General features: G+C 43.2%; 1 protein-coding gene across 1 annotated transcript in view; it reads right to left on the bottom strand.

Moving 5' to 3' along the window:
• LOC147497652 (monofunctional riboflavin biosynthesis protein RIBA 3, chloroplastic-like) overlaps positions 1–18083 on the bottom strand; it is a 116941-nt gene that overhangs the window by 11672 nt on the left and 87186 nt on the right.

Raw genomic sequence — 18083 nt, 5'->3', positions numbered from 1 at the left:
AACTCCCTCGTCCTATAAAACTCTCGGACCAAATCTTCGTGATAATAATCGTCTGTCGAGTACCACAACCCACTCCAGTCTCGCATAACCATCTCGTCACCGTAAAACGGCGCGAAGTGGTCGGCAGTAAATGCGTGCTCCGGCAATATGCGACGTCTTTGAGCCATTGGAGTTTTGATAAGTTTTGTTGGTTGGAATAAGGTAGGGAGACTAGTTTTAAAATACTCTAACTAAAAATAATGGTAGGAGGCGTAGTGGTGGTGGTGGTAGTTCGAAATTTTTGAAATTCCGGTGGTTTTTGGTTGTTGAAATCGGTGGAGGTGGTGATGGGTGTAGGTAGGAGGAGATTTGGGGTGGGTTTAAACTTGGGGCGTGGTTGTATTTAGGTTTTATCTTTATTTCTATTTTTATTTTAGGTTTGAAGCTTTTTTATTTTTTTTGTTAATGGCGGTTTGAAGAAGAGGAGGAAGAAGAACGCGATGCGTTCTTGGGTTGCACTGTGGGCTTGGGCTCAAGCCCAATTTGAATCCCATAAAAAATTCGATTTTTAGCGCAACTTCAAACTTAAATTGCCGCTTCGTTACTGGTCTGATTTTTGCGAATGAGATATGGAAATGATCAGGAGAGAATTTTCAATCTAATGATCCATAAAACACTCTATTCCGACCGTGGGTGATATATAATAATATGGAAAATGCCTCAAAGTGCGTGCATGATGTAAGTTATACGAACGAATGAAATCTAACGTAAATAGAAAATGTCAATCCGAATCGGAATACAATTAAACGGCCTAAACAACACTACTGGAAAGTTAAACAATCCAGGATGGAAACGAACAACCCACCCCCAAACAAATTTTAGACACAGAGTTGAGAAATTTTGTTTTTTTTTTAAAGTAGGTCTTTTAAAGTCAGATTCCCGAGACTTCTTAACTTACTATGTTTGTGATTTTAACAAGTTATATATATATATATATATATATATATATATATATATATATATATATATATATATATATATATATATATATATATATATATATATATATTTTATGAATACAATTTAATATAAGAAAAACAAGAAAGCATTAAATGCATAATTCACACCATAGAAGAACATGACTCAAAAATCTAGAAAACATGCAAGAGTGGAAAACGTGAATTATGTTAAACGTAGACTTAGGATCCGGTACTTACAGCCACACACTCCATAGGGAGGGCCCGATTATCTTAATGGTGCACTTACCAATATATGGAAATGAAAGGAAGTACACCAATGAAAAAGGTCAGTCCTCATAGACAGGTAAAAGGACTTCCTCTACATCAGGGGACAATAGCTCGTGAAAATATTTCCACCGTTGGCCATTTACTTGAAAACTACTGTTGTCCTTGGGATTTACCAAGGTGATTGCCCCATAAGGGGTGACTTCAGTAACTAGAAAATGACCAGTCCAACGGGTTTTTAATTTCCCTGGAAAAATATGTAGACGGGAATTGTAAAGTAAGACCTTTTGACCTACCACAAACTTTTTGCACAAAATTTGCTTATCATGAACATGTTTCATGTTAGCTTTTATAATCCTTTGCGAGGTCATAAGAATCGCTACGGATTTCTTCAAGCTCATTCAATTGCAACTTGCGCTTGACACCCGCCTCATCAAAATTGAAGTTAAGGCTTTTTATAGCCCACATAGCACGGTGCTCCAATTCAACGGGAAAATGACAAGGTTTCCCAAATACAAGTCTAAAGGGAGACATACCTATAGGAGTTTTGAAAGCAGTCCTATATGCCCATAAGGCATCAGATAGACGCTTTGACCAGTCTTTCTTATCAGGATTTACAGTTGTTTCTAAGATCTTTTTGATTTCCCTATTAGAAACTTCTACTTGTCCGCTAGTTTGTGGATGATACGGAGTTGCTACCTTATGTGTAACTCCATATTTCTTTACTAGAGATGCAACAACTCTGTTGCAAAAATGTGTTCCACCATCACTAATAATGGCCTTGGGAATGCCAAATCGACAAAAAATATACTCTTTAACAAAAAACACAACTGTCTTATGGTCATTGCTACGGCAAGCCATGGCCTCTATCCATTTAGACACGTAGTCCACGACAACTAGAATATAGATGAAGCCGTGGGAAACTGGAAAGGGACCCATGAAATCAATGCCCCATACGTCAAAAATTTCTACCACCAAGATTGGATTCAATAACATTATATTACGCTTCGTGATTCGCCCAAGTTGTTGGCAACGAATGCATGCTTTGCAATGCACTTGGGCATCTTTAAAGAGAGTAGTCCAATAAAACCCACATTATAGAATTTTATCAGCTGTTTCCATACCACTGAAATGGCCACCACACTCTTTTTCATGGCAGAATGAGAAAACCTCATTATATTCCCACTGGGGAATACAACGACGAATAATCTGATCCGTACAATGCTTAAATAGGTAGAGCTCATCCCAGTAGTATAGCTTAACTCTGGCCAAGAACTTCTTACGTTCATTTCTTGACCAATCATAAGGAATAACATCAACCGCTAAATAATTCACGATGTCAGCATACCATGGTGTAGAAAAAATAGCATACAAATACTCATCAGAAAAAGAGTCGGGTATGGACTCAAAATCACTATCATTGTCTTTTGTCAGTCTAGATAAGTGGTCGGCAACTACATTTTCGACCCCTCTTTTGTCCTTTATTTCTAATGTGAACTCTTGCAGGAGGAGAATCTATCAGATTAATCTCTGCTTAGCACCCTTCTTTGCGAGAAGGTACCTAAGGGTTGCATGGTACGTGTAAACTAGGGTCTTAGAACCAACCAAATAAGGACGAAACTTATCTAAAGCATAAACGACGCTTAAAAATTCTTTTTTAGTAGTTGTATAATTTCTTTGAGCATCGTTTAGAGTTTTACTAGCATAATAAATAACAGTGGATTTATTATCTAGTTTCTGTCCTAAGACCGCACCAACTGCATATTCACTAGCATCACACATGAGTTCGAAAGGTTTAGACCAATTGGGAGGCTGTATAATGGGTGCAGAAGTTAAGGCGGCTTTTAAAGTTTCAAAAGCCTGTTTACAGTTAAAATTAAAATCAAAGATGGCATCCTTTAAAAGCAGATTAGTTAGCGGCCTAGCTATTTTGAAAAAAATCTTTGATAAAGCGCCTATAAAAACCTGCATGGCCTAGAAAGGCTCTAATATCACGGACAGTCCGTGGTATAGGTAGAGTCGCTATCTTGTCTAGTTTGGCCTTATCAACTTCTATGCCATCACTAGATACAATGTGACTTAGTACTATGCCCTTTTTTTTTACCATGAATTGACATTTTTCCCAATTTAAAACTAGACTCTTATCTTCACACCGTGTCAAAACCTTAGATAGGTTAGACAGGCAGTCAATGAAAGAGTCTCCATAGATAGAAAAATCATCCATGAATACTTCCATGAAACGCTCTACCATGTCACTAAATATATGAAGCATACACCGCTGTAAGGTACCAGGAGCATTACAAAGGCCAAAAGGCATTCGTTTATAGGCGTATTTTCCAAAAGGACATGTAAAGGTAGTCTTTTCTTGGTCATCAATATCAATAATAATTTGGAAATAGACAAAGTAGCCATCCAAAAAACAGTAAAAAACATGACCAGCTAGACGTTCTAGCATCTGATCTATAAAGGGTAAGGGAAAATGATCCTTTCGTGTCATGGCATTTAAACGTCTGTAATCAATACAGATCCTCCATCTCATAGGACCATATGTGGCAACATATTCACCCTTGGCATTACGTACCATTGTAATCCCTGATTTTTTTGGAACTACATGAATGGGACTAACCCATTCGCTATCAGAAATTGGGTATATGATACCCGCATCAAGTAACCGTAAGACTTCTTCCCTGACCACTTCTTTCATGGCCGGGTTCAAACGACGCTGAGGTTCACAAGAAGTCTTTGCGTTATCCTCTAAATGGATATAGTGAGTGCACACATTAGGGTCAATTCCCTTAATATCGGCTAGGGACCAACCAATCGCAGAACGATCCTAATCACCCTGATTAAACGTGTCTCTTCCTCCTTAGATAACAGAGAAGATATAATTACCGGATGGCTACCATCCAGATCAAATTGAATATATTTTAACTCAGGAGGAAGAGGTTTAAGTACCGGGGTGGTTGGTATGTCGATAAAAGCTTCTGGGGTGTCCTCATCTTGAGTAATGAATACTTGCTTAAGCAAAGAGGTCTTCAAACTCTGTATATGGAGCAACCGGAGGTTCTACGATTTGTGTAGACTCGAAGATGGTGTTGACTTCTTGTACGTAGGTGTCATTGACAAAATCTAAACTTCCAAAAGAAAGGAATTTATGCACATGGTTTTCTGGAAATGTGTTATTAAAGTAATCTTGAGCTAAGCTCTCGATCATGCTAATCTCTCCATCAATAGACGAATCTGGTAACTGTTTCATTATTTTAAAAACATTTACCTCAACCGAAAGATGGCCAAAAGACAAGGACATCGAACCATTTTAGCAGTTTATAAGCACGTTGGCAGTTGCCAAGAATGGACGCCCTAAGATGATCGTAACAGAGTCATTAATGACTTCTGTATCGAGGATAACAAAATTAGCAGGATAGTAGAAATTCTGGACCTTAACTAGCATGTTTTCAACCACACCCTTAGGATACTTAATAGACCTATTCGCTAATTGCAACGTCATTTGAGTAGGTTGCATCTCTTATAGACCTATTTGTTTGTATAAATAATACAGAGTAAGTTGACACTTGCCCCCAAGTCTAATAAAGCGGTGGTCGTGTGAGAATCTCCTAAGGTGCATTCAGATGGGGAGGGATCTAACCGGGTCCTTGTACTTCACAATTCCATTATGTTTCGTTAAAGTTGGAAATTGTTTCGGTTAGAAAGGCGCCTTTAGGAATATTTGTCCACGCCTAGTAGTGCACAACTCTTTAAGAAACTTAGCGTGGTGAGGTAATTTTTAATTGCTTCGAGAAAGGGTAGGTTAATCGTTAGATTCTTGAATACTTCCTTAATCTCGTCAAAGTTTGTATCTCATTTTAACATAGCTAATTTCTGGGGAAACGGTGGTGTCTCTATGCTTAGCGTATGGTTCAACTAGATGTCTAACCTTTGCTTTTTGTTTCTTAGGTTGTGGTTTAACCGGTACCTCTACAGGGGGGTAGGCTCTTGAGTTTCCATTTTGGTATCTAGTTCAATCTCCTGTGTAGGGACTACTTGTGGGGTAACTATAGGCATAGTTACATTGTTATCAACCACTCTACCAGAACGGGAGTGGTGATGGCATTTAGCTTACCTACATTTACATTTTCCGTACTAGTATTATCGTTCACCTCAAAGGCTGTGTTTGGTGTTTTAGGATTAGGTATCGCTTGTCCTGGAAACACACCTTTGGGTTGCCCTTTCTCTTGAGCTAGCTGCTGTAAGGAAAGTTGGATGGCTTGCAAAATCTGTTGTTGAGATTGCATAAAGGTATCAAAACGATCCAGTTGTAGAAGAGTGTTAGCTATAGGTTGTGTGACAGGAACTATGTCACGTTGATTATTTATGGGTGGGTTGTGATAGTTATTATTATTAACCGAAACGATACCTCGATTTGCATTATAATTATTATTGTTATAATTATTATAATTACCCTGACCTTGTGCTTGACCTTGTCATGGTTGCGCTTGGTTGTTATAATTATTATATATAATTACCCTAACCTTGTCCTTGTCATGATGGAGGTTGGTTATAATTGTTTGCTTGCCTAACATTTTGATTATTAAACCCTGGAGTTGTTACTTGTTGATTATTTCTCCAACTGAAGTTGGTGTATTGTCTCCAAGGGGCGTTAGGAATAGGATAACTATTAATTGAGCAAACGTTATCTTGTTGTAATGTTTGTTGTTCGTAAACAAAAGGACAATAGGAATCGGGGTGCTCTGGACTAAAACAGAAATTACATAGGTTGGAATTGACATTCATGACGGGGATAGGCTTTTGTTGGACAGAAATAGCCTCTACCTTTTTAGTTAGAGATTCGATTAAATTTTTAAGTTCTGGATCTGGTTTCATCTCAAACATACCGGCGGCTTTAGCTGTTGTAGAAAAACCAGCGGAACGGGAGATATCATCACTACCCCCTAATAATTATTCCGCTTAGTCTGATTTTCTAAAAATTTATAAGCCTCTGAGGCTCCTTTACTTAAGAAACTACCACCATTCATTATGTCAAGGACTTCTTTATGGTGGTGTAGAAGTCTTTTGAAAAAGGCACGAACTAACGTGTCTTTCGCGAGGTTATGGTGTGGACACTCTATAAGTAGATCGGTGAAACAATTCCAAGCCTCTGAAAATAATTCATGAGGATTCTGTCGAAAGAAATGAATCTTGGAAAGCATTTCATTGGTCTTCAGTGGTAGGTAAAAATGTTCCATAAACAGTTGAACAAGTTTAGCCCACAAGTCCACAGAATTAGGTGTTTGTGCAGTTAACCAAGATGCCGCCTTATCGGCTAAGGTGAAGGGAAATACCCTCATTTTAATTTGTTCAACACCAACCGTAGGATGGTGGAATGTAGTAAGGACTTGGTCAATCTTACGCATGTGCTGATAAGGTTTTTCATGGTCTAACCCATGAAAAATGGGTAACAAATTAAATATATTTGGGGGGATTTGGAAATCCCCCACTGGGTCTGATAGAACGATGCAAGATTTAGGGCTATCGCTCAAGGCTTTGTAAAAGTCTGAGAGAGGAGACTCTCTTTCTTCAGCCATAATCTCAGGTGTGGTGTGTGGTATGCTAGCTAGAGGTGTAGTGAGTGCTATACTAGAAAGGCGTGTTTGTTGACGTTGTCTGTTAATTATGTTAGGCATTTTTCTTCGGCCTGACCTTAATCTCATGCAAGGCTAAGACCAATCTTAATGAAACACAACAACACTCCAAACAATCCTGATATGCTAGTATGAACCTCTAACGGAAGATGCGAGGTGTGGAAGAAAAGGGTACCTGAAAGTTCCTTGCTTCGCTTATGAATAGCGTCTTGTTTACGCGTGCTCAGTGTATATAACAAGTTAGAACACTGAAAACTTTGAAGAAATGGAAGTTCGAAACAAACCTGTGGAAATCGGGTAGTTTCAGCAGAGGGCGCGGGTGCGCTCAGAATAGGCCTAGACAGGGCGCAGGTTGCGCTCAGGCAAAAGTTGGGATTCTAACCGTCGTCGGCGGGTGGTGGCTCCAAGTTGGCCTTTGGTAGGCAGGTGGTATTTCCAGCAAAAGTTGGAATTCCGGGCTTGTGTAGGAGAATGCGTTGTGTTTTGCCTTGGCGGTAGCGGTGGGCTTCAGCCTTCCAGGCGTTTGGGCGCAGGGTGCGCTCCTCTTTGGCTTGCTTAGGGTGCAGGTGCGCTCCGAGTAATTTTTCATGGAAACTTGCAAAGCTGAAACAAACAACCACAGTGAGAATCCAAACAAGGGTGGGTGGGTTATGGGACTTTGAAAAACTATCAATTCTAAAGAAAACAATACTAAAGAGTACTAAGATGGCAGCGGTGCCATTTGATAAACGTAAAATGAGTAGTTTTACTAATGAATAAAGCGATGAAACTCTAAACGCAAGAAAAACTAAACTTAATTACGCGTTTCTATCAAAAATTTCTATATTCTCAATTCTATCAAAATAGAGTGGAGTAAAAAGTTCGTTCCACTCTTAGTTCTTTAGCATTCAAGTTTCCTAGATTGACTAATCTATTCAAAGTCTAATGAGAGCAATGGTGGGAATTATACTACGATGTGAATTAAAACTAGACGTAATATAAAGATTATAACTTTATTAAATTTAACTAAACAATAATTAAAATCTAAATTAATAACTAAGAATTGAATAACAACAATTGAAATTAGATCTAACAATTTTAAATGACAAAATCGAAATGAACAAGAAATAACTATTTTATTTATCTAATCAATGAAGAACTATGATTCAAAAAATTAATCCAAAACAATGTATGAAACTAATTAATTTAACTAATTGAATTAAAAAACTAGATGTACAAGCTATTTTAATGGCTACTTTCTATTCTAGATTATCTAACTATATCTAACTTAAGAGCTAAGTCTTGTTTTATGCAAGGGAGGAGACCAGATCCATAATTTCGTGCATGGGCTGAGGAGCCATGTTTTGGGCCGGAAAATCGAGCCCAAAGCCCAATTTCTTCAGTCCACAGAGCCCGTTTCAGCTGGCTTTGACTTCAGCAGACTTTTCATCTACTTCTGCTCCTCTGATTGGGTCAAGGCTTAGACCATTAGAAAGCTCTTTCCGAGCTGGTCGTTTTGACGTAAGGTAGGCCCAATTCCGAGGCATGAGTCCAAAGATATGGTCTTCGGAAGTTCTGTTGACTTGTGCTCTGTTTCTGCCCGTGTTAACTTTTCAGCTTTTGACCGGGCTTTAGAAAGGCTTTGTCTCCTTGAATCTTGGCCTTTATCACAGAACTTCTTAGCAACCAACCCTTGCTTCTTTATCTCGCCAAAATGGCACATTTCTGCACATAATTGACTTTACTGCCTGAAATATATAAAAACACGTAACCAGCATTAACTCTTATTTATTACCGTCATAATTGGTCTAAAAGTATGATTGTTAAGGGGTTAGAACTACAGTTCTGGGCTCTTATCAGTCGTCTTCTAGCGGGTTGCCGCCTCGGGCTGTGGATAAACACGCTTTGAGGGCGTTCCCCTATTTACGGGAAAAGTATGGGATAACCGTAAGCGGTCTGGAGATCCATGAGCCCGACCAAAGCGCTCTGGTCTATAGTGATAGGTACACCCCACCGAACTATGGGGTTATAATCTGTGAGGGGCAACTGAGGGCGTACATGACGATACCCTTCTTGAAGCTAGTTTGTGAGTTCTTGAATCACTGTGGCAAGGCGCCTATTCAGTTCATGGGTAATACTTGGTGGTTGTTCAAGGTGTTTGACCTGTTGAACGCCAGCGGTGAATACCGGATAGAGGTCGCTGATATTATTGAGCATTTCTCATTAAAGCGATCTCGATCGCTTAACTTTAGCTTGCAAACCCGAGCTAAGTTGTCGAGCGTTCTGGATGGTGTGAGTAACGAGTCTTTGGATAAAAGACCGTTGTTGCTTGTTGGAAACTACTGTGTGAGTGGGTTTAGTGTGGACAATAAAATATGCGACTTTACTGGTGGGTGCCTGTACACTATCTGAAAATCTTGATCTTACATCGGTTGACTTTGAACTGATATGTGTATTTCGTTGTCTTTGCAGATATCGCCCTAGAGAAGGAGACGAGCCGAGAAGTGATTGAGAGTTTCGCTTGGTTGACACGAGCTGAGAAAAGAGCGAAGCTTCCTGAAGTTGCACATTTCTTTAAAGAATGGGGAGGACCCATGATTAGGGAGAAGAGGGAGGTGCAAAAGAACAGGGCGCGGGGTAAGGTGAGCTGGAGAACCTCGAGGAAGCCTGTGATGGACAAGCGTAGGAGTGATCTGGTAACATGGGAAGATAGGAACTGAAGCCATTCTGGGGTCAAGCGACCGGGGGTCTGGTGCGTCTGGGTCTCGAGTTGGGAAAGGTCAGGAGGATGCTCCGTTCGATTGGGACGACGTCCTCTTTGAAATCCCTGAGTTGCGCTTGCTGACAAGGAAGAATAACGACCCAGAGTCTCGACCTTCCAAGGTTGCAAAGGTAACTGAGACCGCAATGGGGGGTGGTGAAGGGCGAACTGGGGGAAGGGCGGCTCGTAGCTCGAGGGCGAGGCCGATGCCCGATTTCAGTGTGCTGGGTGAGGATACTGCGGAGGTTGCTCCGTCTAAGGTCGCTGGAGATGCTTCTGGAAAGATGAAGGGGAAGGTTGTTGTGAGAGAGACTGGCAAGGGTCATTCCAGTGGGGGAACGGATGAGCTGAAGCGCAATCTGATGTATGTGGATGACGTGTCTGGCAAAAAATGCTATTTGAAGAGGTCGGACTGCAGCTACAGATCTGCCCCTATAGCTGCGTGTTTGTTGGAGGGAATGATGCTGGACGGTGATAGGAAGGATTTGGATTCCAAAGGACTGGACTCGAATCTGAAGGGGATGGATAAGGCGTTGTGCCTGGGGAGTCATGCCTGTATTCTAACTTGTTTGTCTTATTGTACTATGTGTTATTGCTGGATGCTCACTTGATATACTATGCGAGTCGTTGCAGCTGATTGCTGGGTACCAGAAATTGAAGACGGCTGCCCAGTTCGCTGAGCTAGAAAAGAATGAGGTCGGGGTCCTGAGGGACAAGCTCGCTGCTCTTCGTGAGGTGGAGGAGTGGGAGAAGAAAGAACTAGAGGTTTTGAACACGACATTGACGTCGTTGACGCTAGAGAAGACATCGGCCGTCAATGAATCGGTCGAGTTGAAGCGTGAGGTGAATGTCCTAAAGGATAAGGTGGCTGCTGCGACTGCTTATGCTGAACAGTGTAAAACCATCGTGCTGCAGGCGAAGGACGCCTATCTTGGTATTCGTGCTGAGATAGAGGAGCTGGAGAGGAAGTATTACGATTTGCAAGAAGAGCACAAACGTGGGGCTCGGGGTGGTCGTGTGGGCGAGTCACTCCCAGAGGTTAGTGCTATTCCTGAAGTCGTGATGCCTTCGTCTATTGGTGCAGTGGTTGAGCAGCTTCCGGTTTCGAGCGACATGGATATGACCGTAACTGAAGCAGCTGTCGTAACTTATGGTGATCCGAGCTCTTAACAGGCGTTGGATGCTATCCTTACTGAAAGTTTTGACCATGCTATTTGAAGATGGCCGTATAAATTTGTTTTTGTATGTGGCTTTTGGCCTTGAAACAATAGAGCTGATTTCCCAAGGTAACCTGGGCAGTTCGTATTTATTTATGTTTGAGACAATAATGAACTGCTTGGCTCCTGTGAATATATGGGGGAGTCCAAGTAGTTATGACTGGTGGTTAACTGAGCTGGATTTCCTAAGTAGACTCAGCAGCTCAGTTAGTCAGCGAACTGCGGCTTTATTATAGTCGTTTGTTCGCTCATTTGCTTGTATAAGAAATAGGCTGTTTACTTTGGTCGACTAGCTTTGCGTATGACCGACCTATTAATTCGTTGATCCGACTTGCTTGTTATTCTGTTTACGCGTTGTGGGTTGCACATATTTGGAGGACGTATGAAGCGTTCTGTAACAGGTAGTTACTGGAGCTATAGTGCGTGCTTGGCACGTGTAGGAATATAAGCTGTCGGGAGATATGAAATGATGGCTGCCAGTTGGCCTGGCGTTTAGGCGTCTCGATGCCATTATGACTTGCCTTGGGAAGAGATGTTACTTGGGCATAAATAGAGTTGTTAGGGGAAATGTGGAGGCATTTGCACTATTTCGTCTTCGAGTTGTGTTGCTCCCATTTCTTTGCTCTTGCACCTCTATTGCTCGGTTAAGGTTAGTGTTCTTCTTGACCTGTTTTGTTTGTTAGAGACTAGTGTTGTGGATTCCCAACCGTTCACTGATATAGTGGGTTTGTTTACAGGTTGTAACATGGCCAGGCGTTGTGAAAACGCTATTGGTGGTGATAGGGGGGGTGAGGGAAGCATCTCCTCTGGTGATGGAGGAGATGGACTTCAGGCCCCATCCGCTTGGGAATCATGGTAAGCATAAGGCTGATACTTCTGACTCTCGAAAAGGTAAGCGTGCTAAGGTGGAGGGGGGAAGGCGACCTGAGGGTTTCGTGTTTAGGTCTCCAAGTCGTGGAGGGAGTGATGATCTAGGGCAAAATCGACAGGCTGCATCTGGTAGCTCGTCTCCGCGTCCTGGTGACGTGGGCCGCGACTTCTCCTACCTTGGGAAGACGGGGAAGAAGTGTGTGGTGAAGCATTCGATTGTAGCTTCCACTACGCCTCTATAGTGAGCTGTCTATTAGAGGGGATAGTGCTGGATGGTGACAGAGACGAACTAGTGAATGAAAGTTTGGAAATGACTCTAAAGACTTCCGATGCAGCGTGTTGTTTGGTGAGTTGTTTGATTGTAACGCTTTATTGTTGTATGCATGAGGTTTATGAAAAATGTTGTTCCTCGTGCAGTTTTTTGCGGGTTATGATAGATTAAAACGAACTGTTCAGCGTTCTAATGGTAGTGATGGTGGAGTGACTGAACTGGCGAGGGTGCATGCTGCCTGTGAAGCCGATAAGAGGAAGCTGTCGTCCCTGAGGAACAAACACCAGGAGGCGCTGAATGAGAAGAAGGTGTTGGTGAAGGCTATGGGGGACCTATAGGAGCAGCTGGCGTCGGTGACTGAATATGCCAAAAAGTGTCAAGCGGTAGCTCGCAAAGCGCAGAAGGAGTATGATCGAACTTGTGAAGATCATGCTGTGCTAGCGGAGCTGTATGTTGAGCTACTGGAGGAGCGCGACTAGGAAGCTGAAGGTACCGCCGCCCTTGTTGCTCATGATGCGAGTCGTCTCCCCTCTACCAGTGCTGCACCAAGGGATAAGCATGTTGTTGCTGAGGCAGGACGATGATGTTCTGGACTTCTCTTTGTAAGCATTGACGAGGATTTTTGCTTTGTTATTTGAATGTGTTATTATTTTGTTTCTCTGTTAGAGAGTTAAACAGTAGAGCTGGTTTCTTAGGCTTGCCTGAGCAGTTCGCCTTTTGGTACAGCTACCTGACGGGCTCGCTTCTACGAAAGTGGCAGCTCGATGTTTTGTGATGCCTATAAGAACTACCGATCTGGATTTCCTGGGTAGTCCCAGCAGATCGGTGAATTCGTGAACTGGTTTCTGGGTCTTGGGCCAACAGTTTAATTGATTAAAATGTATGGAATGCTCTATTCTGCTTATGCTTGATTGCCTGTAGCTAGTGTATTGTTTATGATGTTTGTGGTGTGACGTGGCTATGGAGCTTGGGCTTTTGGTTTGTAAGAAAACGTTTTGTTTGTTAACATGTTGAACAGTAGAGCGATCTCACTGAGCTGATCCTAGAATTATAGGTCCTCTACTTAGTGAAGATTTAAGAGTCTGTGAGCCTGTAAGCTCCTGATAGCGTTTTTTAGCTTATGACAGCATGCTGCTCACGGAGAGCATTCTCACTGAGTTGATCCTAGGAGTATAGGTCCTCAACTTAGTAAAAATTTGATAGGCTGTGAGACTGTAAGCTCCTGAGAGCATTTTTAGCTTATGACAGTGTGTTGCTCACGGAGAACGTTCTCACTGAGTTGATCCTAGGAGTATAGGTCCTCAACTTAGTGAAAATTTGAGAGGCTATGAGCCTATAAGCTCCTGAGAGCGTTTTTAGCTTATGACAGCTTGCTACTCACGGAGAGCGTTCTCACTGAGTTGATCCTAGGAGTATAGGTCCACAACTTAGTGAAAGTTTGATAGGCTATGAGCCTGTAAGCTCCTGAGAGCGTTTTTAGCTTATGACAGCGTGCTGCTCACGGAGAGCGTTCTCACTGAGTTGATCCTAGGAGTATAGGTCCACAACTTAGTGAAAATTTGAGAGGCTATGAGCCTATAAGCCCCGAGGCGTTTTTTAGCTTATAATGCGTCTTTGCTCACGAGAGCGTTCTCATTGAGTTGATCCTAGGAGTATAGGTCCACAACTTAGTGAAAATTTGAGAGGCTATGAGCCTATAAGCTCCTGAGAACGTTTTTAGCTTATGACAATGTGCTGCTCACGGAGAGCGTTCGGACACGTGAGAGTGCGCGAGTGTGTAGATACTGGCGAGGGAGCTGGTGCGAACTTGGTTTTGTCACTGATGTTGCTTGAGCAGATTGGTAGATGATACATACATAAGCAAACTACTGAGCTTTATACATAATAAACATGAATTGTACAATAACACATTTTTACTGATAAAATCTTTTTAACAGATAGGTGTTCCAGGGGCGTGGTAGTGGTTTCCCTTCTTGCGTCTTGATCCAATATGCCCCATTGCCAACAACTCGATCTACTATGTACGGTCCTTCCCATGTTGGTGCTAACTTGGAGTCATCTTGAGTCTTTTTCAGGACTAGATCACTAGGCTAAAAGGATCGAGGATGTACTCGTTTGTTATAGGACTTCTTTAGGATTTGTTGGTAAGATGCCACTCTGACGGCTACTAGGTCTTGACATTCTTCCAACAAATCGACCTCGTGAGCTAGTACTAAGTCATTGTGTCCCGACTCGACAAGCTCGGACGGTGTCGTTGTGATTGTCATCCATTTCGAATGAATGGCGGTTTACGTGCCATAGCATAAGGAGAATGGTGACTTCGCTGTCTTTGGAGCGAAGTGGGTAACGATGAGCCCATAGAATGTTCTCTAACTGGTTGGGCCATTGGCTCTTCTTCTTTTCAATTTTCTTCTTCAAGTTCTCCAATATGGCTTTATTGCTGGCCTCTGCTTGGCCATTGCTTTGAGCGTACTAAGGAGTGGAGAATGCATGAACTATCTTCCACTTGGCCAGGAAATCTTTGACTGTTCTGCCCTTAAATTGGCAACCATTATCCATTACCAGGGTATGTGGCAAACCAAATTTGGTGATAATGTGAGTCCAAATGAAGTTTCTGACATATGACTCCTTAACATGTGCCAAAGGGATTGCTTCGACCCATTTAGTGAAGTAATCGGTTGCTGCTAACACAAAGCGGAAACTGGTGCTTTTTTGTGGGATGAACGGTCCCATGATGTCCATGCCCCACATGTGGAATGGCCAAGGGCCCGCAATGCTGATCAACTCGCGAGCTGGTTGGATGATATTGTGACCAAAAGTTTGACATTTGACACACTTGAGGACATATGTTTTGGCATCGATCTGCATTCAAGGCCAAAAGTATCCTTGGGAGATGGCTTTGTGGGCTAAAGAGCGACCTCCCGCATAGTTTCCACATTCTCCCTCGTGAATTTCAGCAAAGATCATCTGCCCTTGTTCTGGGCTTATGCACCTCAAGTGAGGTCCGCCAGCAGATTTTCGAAACAATCTGTCATTCAGCAAACAATAGCGACGTGCCTAATATGGAATCTGTCGGGCTTTAGCATGCTCTTCTGGGAGTGTGCCGTGTTGGGTGTACTCTATGATGGGCTGCATCCATGTTTGACTCATCTGGTCTTCAGAGACTGGGCATAAGTCGCTGATTTCTAAGACATGCTCTACTTGATATGCAGGTCATTCGACTACCTCAATGAGTAGTTGTCTAGGGGCACAGTTCGGTGTCTGAGTGGCTAAGTACGCTAAACTGTCTGCGTGACGGTTCTCGTCACGCAAAAAATGGTGTATTGTTGCTTTCTTGAAGGAAGGAAGTAGCTGATTAACAACTTGAAGGTATTTAGAGAGGTTACCTTTGTGGGTAGTGTACTCTTTGGCAATCTGGCGAACGACCAGTTGCGAGTCACTAAAGACCTGCAAATCCTATAGACCGAGTTGTAATGCCATTCGGAGTCCCATGATTAATGCCTCGTACTCCACCTCGTTGTTGGAGGTCGCGAAGTCGATGCGAACTGATTTCTCCACCATTGCTCTATCTGGCGATACTAAGACGACTCCTATTCCACTCCCTCTAGGGTTGCTGGAGCCATCCACAAAGAGAGACCATACTGTCTTGTCGCTTTTCTTTGAGGGTAAGATATCAGCTTTAGGGTCCCAATGTAGGTCATTGACAGAGAAGTCGGTTAGGAAATCGGCGACGACCTGCCCTTTCTGCGAGGTGCATGGGACAAACTCGATGTGGTGTTCGCCGAGTTCTTCAGCCCATACTGCCATGCTAGTTGTCTTGTTCTCTTTATAGAGCATTTTCTTCAACGGGAGGTCGGTGAGCACTTTGATTGGGTGCGCTTGGAAATAAGGTCTAAACTTCCTTGCTCTTTCGATGTAAGAGTAGTTCTTTTCGGCTGGAGTTAGTGTCTTGCTCGTGAAGTAGATAGGTTTCTCGGAGTTGTTATCTTCTTTGAAGATAACCGAACTGATGGCAAAGTCTAATATTGCGAGATAGATCCCCAGCGTTTCTCCGTCTGTTGGTTTAGCTAGGACCGAAGGTGTAGTGAGATACTCTTTGAGTGTGGAGAATGCCTGATGGCATTGGTCGTTCCAGGATAACTATTCACCCTTCTTAAGAAGTTGTAGGAATGGGAGGCACTTGTCGGATGCTCTGGATATGAATCGGTTGAGCGCGGCGACCATGCCGACAACTTCTGTATCTGCTTTTTTGTCTACGGGTCGGGCATCTCCAAGAACACCCGGATTTGGTATGGGTTGGCCTCGATCCCTCGCTGTGAGACCTGATAGCCCATAAATTTTCTGGAGGACGTTCCAAAGAGGCATTTCTCTGGATTCAACTTCATTTGCGTTCGGCGTAGCCTGGAGAACGCTTGCTCAAGGTGAGTAAGGTGGTCACCTGCTTTCTTGCTCTTGACGACCATGTCATCGATATAAACTTCCATGGTGTCTCCTAACATGTCCTAGAACATGTCGTTGGTACGTCGCTCCAGTGTTCTTGAGGCCGAACAGGAGGACGTTATAGCAATAAATTCCTTGCTCCATGATGAAGGATATTTTCTCCTGATCTTCTTCGGACAGTGGTATTTGGTTGTACCCACTGTATGCATCCATGAAGGAGAGGAGCTCATGGCCGCATGTCTGGTTCACAAGGCAGTCGATCTAAGGTAGTGGAAAGCTATCTTTAGGCGTTTCTTGGTTGACATTGGTGAAGTCAACACAAAGGCGAACTGTGCCATTCTTTTTTGGAACTGCCACAATGTTAGCGATCCATTCTGGGTAGTCGACCTTGTGGATGAAACCGACTTGCTTGAGTTTTTCAACCTCATCGTTGATTGCTTTTTAAAAATGCAGTGATAGTCTCCTGGGTCGCTGTCGAACTGGTCGAGCGTTAGGGTTGACATTTAACTTATGGCATGCAACTCTAGGATTTATACCCGGCGTCCACTGGGGGACTGCACTCTGTAGACGCTTTGTTGGTCTAATGAGTAATGGGAGTGGCTGTTGGTGCTGGAGCGACTTCTATGGTGACGACAACAGGGTCGGGGGAGACTGCTGTGGTCATGATAATAGAGGTTGGAGTGAGTGTCTGAGGCTGCACTGGTTATCTAGGATCTGGTGGGGTGATTTGCGTCCGGTCTACGAGAGCGAGGCAACCGATATGGCGAGGCGACCACGGGGAATCGGATTGTTGGATTAAACGCTACTTTAGTGGGCTTCGGGGTCTAGACTGATGACAAGATCTTCTTGCTGGAGCCCCCAGCGTTCTGGTTTGGTTTGTTGGTTCTGACTTCAGCTACCAAATCTTTGGCCATGGTGTAGCTGGTGGGTTCGTCTCTGGTGCTGATGGGAGGCTCAGTGATCATTTTCGCTAATAGGATTTGAATACAATGATAGGCTTCAAGCTGGTTGCTGCGAAGTTCCATCATGCCCCTGGGGCCTGGAAAGCGGATTACTTGATGTAATGTCGATGGTACTGCCTGCATTTGATGAATCCAATGTCGTCCTAGAATGGCGTTGTAGGACGACTTGGTGTCTAGTACGCTGAAACGCGTATTGAAGCTGTCTTTATCCTCCTGGGAACCCACTAAAACAGGAAGTATGATGTCTCCTATTGGGTCGGCCCTGGAGCCGTTGAATCCGTACAATTAGGCGATCGGGTCTATGAAGATTGATTTGGGGAGATTCATCTCTTGAATTGTGTGGTAGAACAAAAATGTCTCACGAGCTGCCAGGGTCTATTAGGACGCGCTGAATGGTCCAGTCGCTAATCTTGACATGAACGACTAGCGCATCACTGTGAGGGAGGCAGACCTTGTTGAGGTCGGCTTCTGTGAATGTGATATCCCCTGAATTGTGACCTGAATTTCTCAGAACGTGTGCTGCTTGTGAAGAAAAATGATAGACTTCTTGAAGAGCGCCAACACGCCTTCGTTTCTCTCTGGAAGAAGTGACAGAATCATCTGGGAAAGTGATCATATGGACGGTTCTGGCGTTGTCGCGATCCAAGGAGTGCTAACGTCGCTCATGGCGAGAACGGTCTATGGGACGTCCTTTGCTGCGGGAGCGAGCTTGGTCGTGTTG

The sequence above is a fragment of the Coptis chinensis genome, chromosome 5 (assembly GCF_015680905.1).
Source record: "Coptis chinensis isolate HL-2020 chromosome 5, ASM1568090v1, whole genome shotgun sequence".
NCBI classification, from domain to species: domain Eukaryota; kingdom Viridiplantae; phylum Streptophyta; class Magnoliopsida; order Ranunculales; family Ranunculaceae; genus Coptis; species Coptis chinensis.
This window is presented reverse-complemented; position numbering and strand designations above follow the sequence as displayed.